Source organism: Peromyscus leucopus, chromosome 16_21 (assembly GCF_004664715.2).
Source record: "Peromyscus leucopus breed LL Stock chromosome 16_21, UCI_PerLeu_2.1, whole genome shotgun sequence".
NCBI classification, from domain to species: Eukaryota; Metazoa; Chordata; class Mammalia; order Rodentia; family Cricetidae; genus Peromyscus; species Peromyscus leucopus.
This window is the reverse complement of record NC_051084.1, coordinates 51,367,058-51,383,655: the sequence shown is the minus strand read 5'-3', so window position 1 is coordinate 51,383,655 and position 16,598 is coordinate 51,367,058.

Genomic DNA, 16,598 nt, shown 5'->3' with positions numbered 1-16,598 from the left:
AAACCAGATTACTGAATGCATAGTTTTCTCACCAGAAGGTACTGATTATTTTTCACATACTTTCTATTTTTTTTCATATTTAGATATGAAAATTGACCTTTAGTGTCCCATTGTTTTGACAATCATGTAAAAATATGAGACCATTTAAGACACAGTAGAAAAATTTTACAAGGTTGTAATTCATCAACGAACATCAATACTAAGTGAAGTGAAATGGGTGGACATGTCATATTGATTTCTCAGGTATCAGAACTCCTAACAGCTAGGTATGTGACTTGCTCACTTAGCTTCTCCAACAGTCCATTACCTGAAACACAGGAGGCACTCAACATGGAAATCTTGTTATTTGTCTGAAACCAAGGAAATAGATGCATTTTGAGGCCAAATTTCTACTAAAATAAGAAAATAAATTACATCTTATCTTAACTGAACCATCCTTTAAAGCTCAATAAATTTTGGCAAGAACTTTTAAAGGCCATAAAATAAAATGTTTCTGTTACGAGAATTAACAAATTGAAGTTCTCATACTAGTTTTTGGCTTTGGTTTGTTTGATTTGTTTTTGAAAATGTAAATGGAAAACTGAAAAGAACCAAAACATACTTCTTCAAACACTATAAAGCTTAGGGGAGTCTTTTACTTTTTAACAGAGTGCCACACAATTTATCACGGTTATTATAGCAACTAGGTCTGCCTTTAGGGGAAGTCCAAATCAGGACAGGGTATTATCCCACTTCGGCATGATTCTGCAGCCAGATGCATCACAGTAAGGCAGAGTGCCACACTGAAACAAACTGCCCTGGACAAGTATGAAAAATGATCACTTCTGATCCCCTGCAAGATGCATGGGTATGTAACACTTTAACTGTTTTCCATTCCCTGGCTTTTAAAGCAATTATATTGTAGGCTGCAGGGTACACTGTTAGATGCATTTTTCTATCTTCAAAACTTTTCTCTATTAAATACTTTTTCAGCATGAAAAGTCTCATGTTTTTAAATGTGGTATGAAATGCATGAATTTCTAGGAGCATCTTTAAAGTATAGGTATAGAGATAAAACAAGAAATATTATCTTAATTTGAAATTTATTTGTGAAAAATATTGGTACTATATACATATATGCTCTTCTAATGAGAACTAATAAATGTATTTCAATGTATCTTTCTAATTTTCTTATTTATAAATGTTACATAAAGGCAAAGAAATAATGTGTATTAGCACAATAACATGTTAAATGTTTGTATATGGTAAATGTTTCCATTATTTGGCTAGTGTGAATATCTTGAAACGAACATAGCTGTGTTGATAGCTCCTTGACATGGTGCTCTAATTTGCTTTCAATAATGCTGAGTTTAGGATTGCTGAATCATATGATAGCTTTTTATTTATTATTTGTTTTGTTAAATTTGCAGCTAATGTTCAAAATATTGGGCCTCATTGTGACATTGTCATACATAGATATCATTGTAGCTTTCTCAAATTCACATCATCTATCATACTCTTTCCCACATTCCCATTATTTCTAATCTTCTGCCCACATAGCCTCCCTTCTACTTCAAGTCACACACACACACACACACACACACACACACACACACACACACACACATACACACACAAAAAAATTATATAATATAAATCTCTATTCTACATATGAAAGAAAAACTATGTTTATCTTTCTGAATCTGGTTGATTTCACTTACCAAGATGATCTCCTGGGACAACATTTTTTTAACTACAAATAGCACAACCATTTTCTTCATTATGACAAAATGAAATATAATTTAATGGTAATGGCAAATAGATGAATGGAAAATCTTGAGTATTTATGAAAACATGGAAATATAAATGAGAATTACATTGAGTTTTCATCTTATTCTGTCATAATGTCTATCAGCAAGAAAATTCTGATAAACATGCTGGGGTAAAAGTACCCTTAGATACTGCTATAGAAATGTAGATTATTGCAGCCACCGAGAAAATACGTATAATGGTTCCTCAAAAAATGTAAAACTAAGATAAACCATGCCTCAGTGTATTTTTTAAGTAATCCAAGTCACCCTACTATAAAGAGACCACTGCACATCCATGTTCATTGTGACACTATTTTCAAAGAAGAACCACATTGTTTTTCATAAAGGACATACTTCCATGTAATTTTGCTTTTGTTGCCTAGTTGTTGTTATGAGGCAGGTCTGTTTAGCCCAGGCTGGCCTTTAACTCACTATCTTCCTACCTTAGTCTCTAGGGTACTAGAACTACACCATGCACCACCATACCCAGCTGTGTTATATGTTTAATCAAAATAAGAGAAGATTCTGCAATAGATCAGTATAATTTATGGAGGATATCCATTAGTTGCCTGATAATCAATAGAGTCATCAATAGTACTATAACAAATAAATTTCTTCCCAAAGTAAACTATTAAAAATTAATTGTGAATAAAGAAAGTTGTTTATAAGTTTATTTGAGTACATTTCGCCAGGTAGTATTTTTAGAGAATGGAGTCTACTTTGTACTTATTTTTTTAAGTGGCCAAAAATTTATTAAATTTCAAGTGTCTGTGCAGATGAGCAAAACAAAGAACAATTATTCACTGTGTTATAAATGGTACCAATAGTCTAGTCAAATTCGTAAAAGTTTTAAAACAAGATATCAAATAACTTTACTCCATCTTCTCCATGTGTCTCAAAAATGATTCAGCAATAGTGAAAGTTAATTACATGCTATGAGTGTTTAAGTCTTTTGTAATGGAAAAATTTCTTTGTTTTTTCCAAGGGAAAGGCTTAAATTAAATGAGATCATCAATTTTAAGGGAAGAATTAGGTGAATGCATTAGCCTTTGTTCTCCACCGCCTGGTTCATTTGTCTACTTACTCATGCTTTCTTTACTTTCTTTCATAGTCCCTACAGCCTTGTAGCTCTCCATAGGCATTATAGTTATTGCTCATGTCTTCTCAACACACCATTGAGAACTGTCAGTATTCCATACTGGGTTAGTCAAAAAGCAGGAAAATGAGACACTCAAAACATAAATAAAAATATTAAACACAATGGTATATTTTTTTGAGAGAAAATCCAGAAAAATAGAAGACTACCTTTTTATGAACATACCATATGCTGAAGATTGACTAATTGAAGACTTGTGAACCTCTATCTCACAAACATCTGGAACTGCTCCTGTTAGTATCTTGGAAGTAGCAATTTTTATCCAAAACAAGCATATATTCTCCATGTGCTGAATTAGAAGAATTTATTTTCAGACTAAAAAAGTAGACACTTGCTTTACCATGTCAACTTTCTCTTTTTCTTAGAAGAAAGATTGTGTTTGTGGACCACAAAGATACACCCTAAAGGAAAAAAAATGTTACCACTAAGTTTTCATCTTACCTAGAATCCTGTCTTCCAACAACCCTGAAGTTGCAGTATCACTACCTCTGTGCTTAGCCAGGGTCAAACTTGCCTCAGACCAGTCAAGATGCCTTCATCACACCACTAAAAAAGAAAGTGAAGAATATTTTCCCAGTTGAATATAACTTGTGAAAAGGGGTTAGGGGAATAGTTTTTCTAATGGTCAGCACCTACAGTCTTAGTCTTACTGACAGAAAACATTGGCTGTATAATAGATGTTCAAACTTTATATTTCTCCTCCACCTACCCCACCACAGCACTGTCAATAACACTCAATGTATTAAGAAGACTTTGTTCTTAATATTAAAGAATGGAATATCTTAGGTGCCATTTGCTCGGGTCAGTAGTTTCCAAACTATAAAGTATGTTCAGGCACTATTTAGGACCAAAAGTTCTAACTGAAAAAAAATACCCAATATCTTTCAACATCTGGCAGGTGATCTCTGTAACATTTTATTACAGAAAATTTTATGGGGTTCATAATTCTATAAAAACCTAATTGTTCATACAAGTCAAAGGACTGGAACTTAAATATCTAAACTAAGAAGCCTGTTTCATGTTCATCCATACTCTAATTTACATAATCAAGAGTTGCTCATTTCTGTCTTTCATATATATTTTATAGGTTGTTAGCCACAGAGAGTTCTTTTACAAACTGTTACAAAAAGATCTAAGATGGTTGATGAAAAAGGAGCTGCTATGAAATACAGATATTAAACAGGGAAAAGCTGGATAACAGATGTGAGTGAAAACTGAAAATCTCTAGTATAATATAATAAAGTAAGACAAGAAAACAGAACAGGAAAAATACAGAGGCTATCCCACAGGGGTTGGCAAAATCTAGAGAATTCCTGGCTCCTTGTGAGAGGGAGTGACTTGAAACAAGTTTAAGAGAGAGAACTTCAGAAAAATAAACACAGTTCTCTTAGTTTCAGAGATTCAAAACAAACCAAAGGAAACAAAAAGTAGAAAAGAGACAGACATTGATTGCAGCATGGTAGTTAGAGGGAAGACCAAGGTACCAAGAAAACTGCCCCCTCTCAGCAGCCATCAGAACAATGGGCTAAGCACCACCATAAGGAAAACCTTGCTGAAAACAGCTTGGTGGCCACAGAGTGAGTTCCAGGAAAGGTGCAAAGCTACACAGGAAAAACCCTGTCTCAAAAAACCAAAAAAAAAAAAAAAAAAAAAGTTTCAACATTCCATTTCTGTACATCTCTTTTCACTCTTCTCTTAGCCAAAACTGCCTCACATCCTCCTAGTTGTTCATGTTTCTCATTATTTACTTTCCCCTCTGTTACCTTTTTTTTCCTATCAGCACAATACTAATCACGATTCTTACCATGATGTTTTCTTTCTGCTCATACCCACAGTAGCTAATGTCTTAGTGCACACCATTATATCCTAAAACAACTGGAAATTAATGGGTGGTGGTTTGTTACTGACTTTGGACTGACATTCACAGTAGGATTAGCTTTGGATCATGGTTACGTCACTTGTGAACAATACTCTCCTCTGCTTTCAGAAGGTTGCTAGGGCCTGAGCATGGTGCTCTGAACACTAATCTAGCAGCCAAACCAATACCTCAACCCATGGGTTCCCACCTCTCCCTGAAGATTTTCAAAAATCCACTGTGAATGTGTTTTTTTGGATAAATATGTTTATGAGCATGGGCATACAAATGCCAGGGCATGTGTATGGAGGCCAAAGGTCAGCTTTGAGAACTGGTTTACATCTTCTATTGTGGGATACAGAGATCAAACTTAGGTAATCAGGATGTATGGCAAGTACTTTACCCATTGAATTATCTTACCAACTCCTTTCTGAAGGTTTATGTATAGCTAATGGTTGATGGGAGAGGGAGAGATTTCTTTTCTGTATCAGTCTAGGCACTGATAACATGCCCATAGTCCTGTTAATAAACTTTTACTCCCTAATGAAATTCATTGAGTAAGATTCATGCCTTTAATCCCAGCTCTCTTGAGGCAGAGGCAGGCAGATATTTGAGTTCCAGGAAGCCTGGTCTACAGAGAGAAACCTTGTCTTGAAAAACCAAAACCAAAAAAGAAAAGGAAGGAAGGAAGGAACGAACGAACGAACGAATGAACGAATGAACGAACGAACGAACGAAGGAACCTCTTCTGAGGTCAGACTTTATATGATAGCAGTAAGCAGGGCCCATAGGAACTTGAGGGCAGATGTACTCTATCTTAGTAAGGACATATGCCTCTTGATTATTCAGAATGACTCATTGGGCAATGATCTACCACATAGAAAAATTACCAGGGGCTCTAATTCCTGCTGAACTCTAGTATATATTTCTATCCACATCTCTTTTTCTTGCAATCATTGACCTAGTACCCACCAGTTCTGTTTTCATAGTCAGCCCTCAACTGTGAGTATAGATCATCACAATCAGTTCCCATCACTTTATACTATCCATAACGTTCTTAAATCAGGTCACTGAATACTATTTCTCTTCTTATCTCTCTGGCTACATATTTGTGTTCATCTGTATTCCTTCAGCTGTTTGTTCCTCTGCCCTTATTCTTATATACCAGCACCCATAATAATGGAAAGCAGTCTTTCCAGTGTGTTGGCTGGTTTAGTTATTGATTAAATTCCCAAGGATGCTCTGCATTTTATCCTCTACACACACAACATGCATGGCATTAGTGGACTTTTGTGGAGTCTAATTGTATGCCACCATCAAAAAGAGGTTTGGCCAAAAGACCTTCAATCCAGCCATTATCTGCAGAAGCTGCTTCGTTACTGAAGTTAAGGCAAAGACATGTTCCACAAGTTGCAATGTTTTATGGGCAGCTAACATTTGCTGTTCTAGAACTTTGTAGTGAACTTCTAGCCTCTCTATTGTTGGGACCAAACAATTATCAGGAAGATTACTTGGGTTGTTTTATACCACATCTCTCCACTTCTGTCTACTAATCTTCTACTTAACTACCAACAAAAGGGACACCGTACTATTGTGACATGTTACTGTTTTTGTTGTTGTTCTACAAAAAAAAATATTAGCTTGTTCAAGTCTCTTGATATTTTTGGTAATAATCCCACATTGTTGATTTTTTGGTCAGGTTATACAAGGAACAGGAAATTTGCAAAGTAGGATATGAAATATATAGTACATTAAGAGCCCCCAATATCTGTTCTATATTCACGCCCACAGGCTGGTGTAGAATTTTCCTCAATAACCTCTTCAGGGATCCTAGCTCTTAAGTACACAATATTTAAAAGAATTTTACAGTTTGTTGCATTTGTCCTATATGGACCACTCCCACATACCAATCATTTAGATATGCATATATATTGTTCAATCTTTTCCAAATCTGTAAGACCTTCAGAGATTAGCCTCATACAATAAAACCTTTTTACAAAGAGTGTGCAGGGTCTCTAAAGGCCCATCACTGACCACGGCATATGCCAAATGATTTTAAGACTAATTAGTTAAGTAAATACTAGACATAAAATATAACTAGGTCCCAAACATTATGAGAAGACACCTTCACTGGCGTTACACCCTCAAACAGTAACATTTTGGTAAAGTGGCCTGGGTGGGAGCCACTATTTTATATAGCTCTCTCTATTCCATTATCACTCTCCATGAACTGTCCACTTTCTCCTTCTTGTGCCACTGCAGTGGCGCTGCTGTACCTCTCTCCACACCTGACAAGCAGGCTTACTGATATACTGTGAGAAACTCTCTTCTAATGCCAGGCAAGCCAGGGAACTGGAGCCAAAAGATCATACAAATAAGCAACTGACATACTACTGGGAACTCTATTGCTCAGCTATGGCATAACACAGTATGTACAACGAGTGCACTTATGAATTAATGTTATTGAAAATGCCTCAAGCTAGATGAGAATTCTCTACTCCTGAGTGAGAGAAAACTGGGCATAGTATGGTAGTATGGAGGTGGGAGGAGGCAGCAGCCAATGCCTAGGACAATATTAATCTTCTCTACCCTCACTATTCTACTTTCTCATCCATATGCTGCTGCCCTTTGCTCCTGGTTCCTTTGGGGGTTGTGATGAATTAAATTATTCAGCTCCAGGGTTCCACTACAGTCCAAGTGTTTTCCACATTACTAGCCACCAATATGTTCTCAGTGCAACACAGAATTTCTCTTGCAAGTAACCTTGGCCATGCTAGTTCCTCAGAGGAGGCTATTTGTACCTTAGGATATCACTTTTCATCATATTGGGGATATAGTGGTGATACCCTGTACATATCTATTTCTTCTTCCTTGAAAGTATTTGGTAAACTATTGTTTATGCTTTAAAGCCATTCAGGAACTCACAAACCTTCAATTTGGCTCACAGTCAGTCTTCCTCTGTTGACTCTGGTTCCACACAAATCTCACACATTTTTTTGTGACCCAAATATTCCCCCTTTATCTACTTTTGCCATTTTCCATCCCATCTTGAGTGCTTTTAAACTTTACAAACCCACTTTCTATATCAGTTTAAATCATTCGAATAAGCAGAGCCTTTGTCTTAGTTAGGTTATCTGATGTTGCAATAAAACATCATGATCCAAAAGCAAGTTTGAGGATGAAGGGTTTATTTGGCATATACTTCCACATCACTATTCATCATAGAAGGAAGTCAGGACAGGAGCTCAAACAAGGCAGGATCCTGGAGGCATGAGCTGACATGGAGACCATGGAGGGGAGCTGCTTATTGGCTTGCTGTCCATGACTTGCTCAGCCCACCTTCTTGTAGAACTTGGAACCAGCAACCCAGGGAAGGCACCACTCACCATGGGCTGGGCCCTTTCTCATTTATCACTAAATGAGAAAATGCCTCATATCTGGATCTCATAGAGACAGTTCCTAAACTGAGACTCCTTCCTCTGATGACTCTAACTTGTGCCAATTGGATACACAAAACCAGCTAGTACACTCTTATAAAGACCATGACCAACCACAGGGCTCACCAAAGTCACAAAATCAGCCTATCAATCCTGAGATCCTTGCTGAAGTAAATTCTTTTTTAAAGTCTCCCATGAACATAGTCATATTGTATGTCCAATGAATTGAAATTCACTATATTTCACACGTCTTGTTCTTCAATAATGCCCATATCTTATCTATTGTCTTCTAGTCTCTGATATTTATGGGGATCATAGCACTTGAAAATCAAAGGTCCTTAGTAATTTTTATGAACCAGTGCATTAGAGTCATTCAGCCTTCGTCTCAAGGAGAGTTGAATGTTATATCACCCAGCATCTCTGTCTCTGTAACAGGACGGATTAAAAGTTGCAGTTACTTTTGCATAATGTCATGTTACAGCTTCTCTGTGACACATGATACTCAATGTTCCAGAGCCATTTGGTAAGCTTCCTTCTCCTTTTGCCTATAAACGTGTTTCACTTACAAATTTAGTGTGTTAACAGGGACAGCCGAGATCAGGCCTGAAGGAGAATATCAAGGAGGAATCTAAAGCAATCCTTAGCCTTTCAAAGGGCTTACAGGAGATCAAAGAACTCTCCCAAAACTTGGAAATTTCCCACCTATTGTCCAGTATAATCCCTAAGCCTATTTCCCTTCTTAAATTGGCAAATGCCTTTCTGTGAGGTCCAAGGTATCTACCCAATTTTCAATGGCCTATCCTAGAATAAAACTATCTCCTCTACCAATCTCTTTCTCCAATGTTGTTTCAACAGAGGCAGAAAGTAATATGACCCAAAGGCCTGAATAACACCACACTGCTGATGTAGGAAAGGGCAGGAACAATGAAATCCTGAATGAATATTTCATCTTTCATAGTAGAGCAAAACTTAGCATCTTCCACTTATGAAGAATCTGTCATCAGGCACTTGTCGTAGAAGAAGAGGTTTAAAAAGGCCAGCTTAAGACAGCTTTTGGCCCACAAACACAAAGAAGACCAGACTTTCTTGAAGCAACTTGATGTAAAAACCCTATTTACTCTCTCATGCATATTCATGAATGGATATACATATTAAAATTATCCTGTACATGTAAAAAAATCATACAAAGTTCTATAACACCTCAACTATAAGAATAAGGTTTCATCTAATTCTTGCTTTTGAGGGTTATCTCCTCCCCTCTCCTAACATGCTCATAAGAGAAGGAACACGACAAACCTAAAACAGTACTCCAGAAGAGAATTGTGGGCTCTGGAGCTGTCTGGCTCATGCCTACTTCTCTATTGCAGCATAATTGCCTGATACATTTTCTTTCCCCTTCGAATAAAATATTTTGCTACCTGGTATTACTCTGTATGATTTTCTTTTATTTTAATTCTTTGATAAGAAACAGGAGTCATGTCTGACTCTGGAAACCCCATGGTAACACTTTCATAATGCTCAGACTGATAGAATCTACCACAACCCATAGGATTTTGTCCTGGAACCCTGACTAGGGTCATGGGGGATAAAGAAAGGATGGCATAGACATATGTACAGGAAAGCTGGGTCATGTCAGGTGCAGACACTCTAATGGAGGGATACCTACTACCACCAAAACCCAGAACATCAGGGTGTTTCTTATGTATAGCACAGGAGAAGGGATTAGTTAAGCTTTTGTAGGAGGTTCCTGTAGGTCTCACACTGTAGCATCCAGGGGGAGGAAGCTGCAGTTGCTAGTTTCTATGCATGCTGAGTTCAACCACTCACACTTGGACCAGAGGATGAAGGCTTTGCTTATATTGAGCCTGGCCCATATGGAGAATGGTTTACCCATTTTCTCATGGGCCAGAGGCCTTGGTCCTTATCATGGCTGTGCTGATATCAACAATGAACTTAGGACTTCACTCATCCAGGTCTTTACTCCATACAGCTATCCTATATATTCCTGTCCTATAACCACATAAGCAATGTTGTCAGAGACTCTTTCCCCTCTTATTCAAAAGCTTTCCAAGTTCAAGCAGTTTAGATAGAGAATATTACCTGATTATCAGAATTTTTTTGCAGATGGAGATTATTATGTCTCCTATGTATAGATGAATTTCTAAACAGTCTTATTAAATAAGAAACAAAGAGCCAAATACAGAATAGCCGAAGAGATCACAGAACTAGCCATGACTAGCCTTATCTTACTACCATGCAGTAGCTTCCTCCAAGAGTGCTTCTTCCTATATAATCTGTAATTTTATTGCCTTCTTCTTCTGCCTTCTCACTGGCTCTAAGCCCAACCACATCACTTCCTCATCACTGCCTGTCTATACAGACCCCCAGGTCTCTATGGTTGTTATGGGGATTAAAGGTGTGTGTCATCACACTTGGCTGTGTCCTTGACCACACAGAGATTCTGCCTGCCATGTGATAGGATTAAGGGCATGTGCTACCACTGCCTGACTTCTGTTTTTGGCTGTGACCTCTGATCTCCAGGCAAACTGTATTAACATACGAATAAAATATCACATTTCAGCACAAATATAATATGTATATGCTGGATCATGGATTTTTCACTTTGTTGTATTAAAACTCAGAATTAAGAAGTACTTCTATCATTTCTGCTTTCCTCTTCACTGTGAAATTCTTTTAAAAGTGTAGTACTTACTTTTTCATTGTTATGATAAAGTACATAGTATAAAAGCACAACTAAAGTTAAGAAGGGTTGCTTCTACCTCACAGTTGGAGGGTGTCATTCATCATGACATGATAGATAGAATATTTTCTTTAATTTTGCCAAATACAAAGACTAGATATTATAACTGTAATTCTTCCTTGATAACTGTTCTATTATATGTAATTTTACTATGTTGAAGTTAAAACCTTCCTTTTTGATTATATATAAATGGGGGATTGTTGTGGGATGTCTTTCTGTAAGCTGTGAATATATGTTGCTCTGATTGGTTGGTAAATAAAGCTGCATTGGCCTATGGCGAGGCAGGATCGAGCCAGGAGGGAAGATCCAAGAGAGATAGCGAAAGGAGAAAGGGGAGGAGAGAGAGATGCCAGCTGCTGCCAGGAGAAGCAAGATGTAAAAGTACTGGTAAGCTGGTACATACAGATTAATAAAAATGGGTTAATTTATAAGAGCTAGCTAGCTAAAAGCCTGCCATAGCTGGGCAGTGGTGGCACATGCCTTTAATCCCAGCACTCGGGAGGCAGAATCAGGCAGATCTCTGTGAGTTGGAGGCCAGCCTGGTCTACAGAGCAAGATCCAGGACAGGTACCAAAGCTACAAAGAGAAACTCTGTCTCAAAAAACAAACAAACAAAAAAAAAAAACCCCTACTATAGGCCATGCAATTGGTAATTAATATTAAACCTTTGAATGATTATTTTATAAGTGGCTGAGGGACCATGGGCCAGGCAGGACTGGAGGAACCTTCTGTCTACAGTCTGGAGCATCTGCACACATTGCATTCATATCCAGAAAGCAGTGAGCAATGGCTATTGGTGCTCAGTTCTCTTTCTAATTAAACTTCAGTCTAGGAACCTGGCACATAGGATGGTGCTGCCCACATTTAGTATAGATCTTACCCCCTCAGTGATGCCAACCTAGCAACTCTCTTACTGACATTCTTGGAGCTTTGAGACTACTAGGTGATTCTAGACCCCATCAAGTTTACAGTCAATGTTAACTTTTACAAGCCAATCACTTATCAATTTAATACCCAAATATATCCTTTAGACCAAAATCATCCACCTTTTTTCTTCAAAGGGTTGTGACCATCTCAAAACTGAAAATGTATTCAGTCCAAATTCCAAAAGCTCCATAGCCCCATTAATTATTTCAATACTCTTCAAAGGCCCAAAGCCCAAAGTCTCTCTGATATTCATAATCTCTTAGTTAAATAGCTCCCATAATATCTAAAATACCAGGTACATATTTTTAATACAGTATGATACAGTATAAACATATCCATTCCAAAAGGGAAAGATAAAGCATAGCATGGAAATATCAAACCAAAGCAAGACCAATATCCAGCAGAGCAAACACTAAATTCTGAAGCTCCATGTGAGGCAATCGGGGTTTGAGATGGAATCATCTGGGAAACAGAGGGTTTGAGCTGTCCTGAAGCTCTGTGGAGTTCAGCATACATAGTCTCTCATTTAGGTCATCTCTACAAGCATGCAGCTTTCTTTGCAGGATGTTCTATGGTTCTCGAATCTTCAGCATCCCAGGGTGTTCATTTCAACTCAGGTTTTAGTTCTATGTCTTCATTCAGTGTTCTCTTAGAATCCTTTGAAAGTAATCTGACCTTGACATACACTGCCCTGGCTCAGAGTTATTCTGAAACCTGGCACAAACCTTCATAAATGTATTGGGTTTTTGTTTGTTTGTTTGTTTTGTTTTGTTTTTTAGCTATGATGCATATAAAACTACTAACATGTAAATGATACTCCCTCCTTATGCTGTCAGTTTTAGATGTAGCTTGGATCTTTCAACCACAGATGCTTTTTGCCTCTGTGTTCAGATCCAGGGAAACATTTCTCTGAGCATTTGTTTCCAAACAGGGAATCCCTTCACAGGAATGTTTAATTCCAGTTCTCTCCTTTCAAACGAATTTGCATTTTCACAAGTTGTATTCATTAATGGTGGAGTTATGATCTCAGGCCACCTTTCTTCTGTCTCAATGATAAACAGGATATTTCTTTTTAATAATATTAATCTCTTTACCAGTTACAGATGTTTTCTCAGCAACTGCCTTGATTGACTTTTTAAACTTGTCCACACTCTTTTTCCTTTCAAACCTGGTCATTTATAGATGTCAGATCTTTCTCCCTGTAGCAGATACAAATGAGAGAACTGAGCAAGTGCCATGTCATGCCTGAATACCACCTTGTCTTGATGTTTTCTATCAAACACATTAGCCTAATGTTTTCCACTTTGATATCAATCAGTTTCTCAAGACCTAGGCATAGAGAAGCCAGGATGTTTGTCTGAATATTACTCAAATAGCCTGAACCTATTTTCTAACAAAATCTTTATTTCCCTTCTGAAATTCCATGAGATTGTCCACCTCTTTCTGTCTCTCTTCCTTTTTTATCTCAGCACTCTAGATGTCCAAATCCTTGCTGGCATGGTCCATTAATCTTGCATTACAACATTCTGTGGCTTTCAAAGCCCAAAATTATAAAGTCATCTATATTGCTTTAGCAAATTGATTCTATGGCTTAAGGACAATATGTTCAGGTTTATCACATAAATGGGCACAGTCCTTGGTATCAGTCTTCTGTATTCATTGTTTTCTTATTGGTGCACTAATATTCCTGATGAAAGCAAATTAAGGAAGTATTTACCTTGGTTCCCACTGTGAAGGTCCATCATAACATACAAGTGCTTGTGGCCAGAACAGTTAGTCATGTTGCATATGGAACCAGGAAGTAGAAATGAATTCTGACCCTTGGCTTGCTTTCTCCTTATTCAGCACAGGAATCCAAACCTTAGAAAGGTGTTTGCCATTATTTACTATGTGACTTTCCTACTTTAAATTGTCCAAATCTACAAGTTTCATCATTGATGTAAGTGAGGGCACAATGAAATCACCAAACTAGACTACTCTGTGTGTAGAAAGAAAGGTTTATTGGGAATGAACTGTCAGTGTTATCTCTGAGGGATGTGTGCAAAGAGAAGCAAAGTGACATAGAAGCAAGTGGATTTTACATGGTAGTTATCAGATTGGAGGTCTTCAAGATGATATAGACTCTGGACTCCCTCAGTTAGTAATCTTTGGGGGGCAGATTAAGTGAGGCAGTAGTTTCTGATAAACAGAAACTTAACTTTAGGCTTCTGTTTATCCAATAATCAACTCTTCTGTTCAACTGGTCAATATGCTTATATTCAGGACATTGTCACCAGCACTGACATTGTGGGGGACCACTTTGTACCTAGTAATTGACATTACAAAAAATGTATGTCTGAGCAGGTTCTACATTGAATCATTCAGCCTTTGTCTCAAGGAGATGTGAAGGGTATGTCACCCAATGTCATGGTGACCATGAATATTAACCATCAGGCATAGTTCTGACATTTTGGATCCTAGGAGACAATAATTAGAATAGATATAATTTGAATTTCTTTCCATTATGTAGCCCAAAGAGTTGTAAGAAAGTATGTCAACACTCCATTACACTCTCCTTTTTTTCTGCTTTTCTTGTCATTTCAGAGGTTAATGCAGAGGATGGCATCTACACGTCTTATCTTAAAATTGTTCTCATTTGAAGACAAATTCACAAAATGAGCTTCATTTGTATAAATTATGACCCACAAAAGGCCATACAATTGATTCCTTACCTGCCTAATGAAGCCATCTTATATTGTGATAGGGAAAACCTAACTGAGATCCCCTTTGGAGGTCATACTCTCATTAATAATATAATTTTTAAGAAGAAACTCGAATGGAAGTACAAGGATAATTTTATTATACTTTAAAAGTAAAAATCAAGGCAGGCATACTGTTAGACCTCAACAACTTCTTGGAGGAGGCCAGTGGAGGACAGAAAAGGGAAATGTCAGGCTTTTATGGTGGTATGGAAGGGAAAAAGCAGCCACAGGATGGAAATGAGGAAGCTGCAAATATTGGGTCATTGAGCCAGAGTGTTAAGGAAAAGATGCTTAGAAATGAAATAAAAAGAAGTAAAAGGAAAGATATGCTTTTCTAAATAGTTCAAAAAAGTTGGCAGTCTGACAACCCTACGTGGTTGCACTCTGTAAGCTTCTGTACTAGAGACAAGGATTACAAAAAAGGAAAAGTACACCAAAGAACTAATTCTCTGCCTATCTCTTTAGGATGGCTTAAGGTGAATCTACCTTCTTAGGGGTGGTCCCTTAACTAAAATGATTGAGTAAGCCCAACTGGCATGTTAGATCTCACAACAAGGCCAGAGATTTTATTCTCATGCCTAAGAACTTTTTCTATTGTAATAATATCTAGTATTTTCTTTTTCTTCTTTTTTCCTTTGAAAATAGACAAAATTTTCATACTATATATTCTGATTACAGTTTCCCCTCCTTTAACTATTCCCAGATCCCTCCCCACCTCTCCATCTAAAAACAAAACATACAATAATAATAAAATATGGTAAGATAAAGTTAAAAAGGGATAGGAAAAAACAAACAGAAAAAAATGACCAAAAACAAACTAACAAAAAAAAAAGCAAAAGAAACACATAGATGAACAAACACACACGAAATCCCATAAAAACACAAAACTGGAAGAAACCATAATATGTAAGCAAAAGACCTGTAAGGGAAAAAAAAAACTCAAAAAACATTGAGTTTACTATGTAAGTTTATTTTGTGTTGGACATAAACTTCTGGACATGGGGTCTGGCCACAGTGTGGTTTGTATAGGCAATGAGACTCCATTGGAGAAAACTAACTGTTCGTTTGTACTTGATTATCAATTGGAAATAACTTCTGGGTTAGGGATGGAGTCCTGTGTCCACTTCCCCTCTCAGTGCAGGGGTCACATCTGGCACAGACCTGTGTAGGCCCTGTGTCTGTTGTTACAGTCCTTTCCTCCTCAAGGTTGTTTTGTTTGTTTGTTTGTTTGTTTTTGGTTTTTTGGGGTTAGTTTTGGGTATTTTTTTTTGTCATGGTGTTTCATCAACAACCATTGTAAGCCTAACAAAGAGAGAAACTGGTATCAAAATTATGAAGTATTTCTGTGACAGATTTGACTGCATATTTTTTTGGAGAATTGTGAAAGGACTTTAGAAACGGCTGGAAGAGTCATTGTGCATTCAAACTCTGGTGTGGTATTCTGTAGGAATGTGGAAAATAAGAATGTTCAAAGAAATGCAGCTGGTGGAATCCTGACTTCTGAAATTCTAGAGGGATGTTTGAGAGTTACTTAAACACCCTATTGGGGCCATCATATATTTTGAATTAAAAATCTGTGATTCTGGACAACTGGGCTTGAAGTGTCAGCCATGATTAACAAATGACCAGAACCATTAGAGCAAAACATTTGCATTGTGCAGACAACTGATGCTGGTTACCTGGAGCTGAGAAATTAGCAGTGATGAAGAAAAGATCAGCATCATTGAAGTGAAATCTTCTGGGCAGTGTTTTCTCAGAGTCAGCACATAGAATCTGTGTTCTAGAGGAAGTCAATGTTGTACCTCTCAATGGCAGCCTAACTTGGTAGTCTAAGAGTCACCCATGTGGTATCATATCAGTTTTGAACATGTGAAAAGGTTATAAAGAGCAACTGAGGTTTGGCACTGTGAAGCAGGGCTGGAATCCCTGCA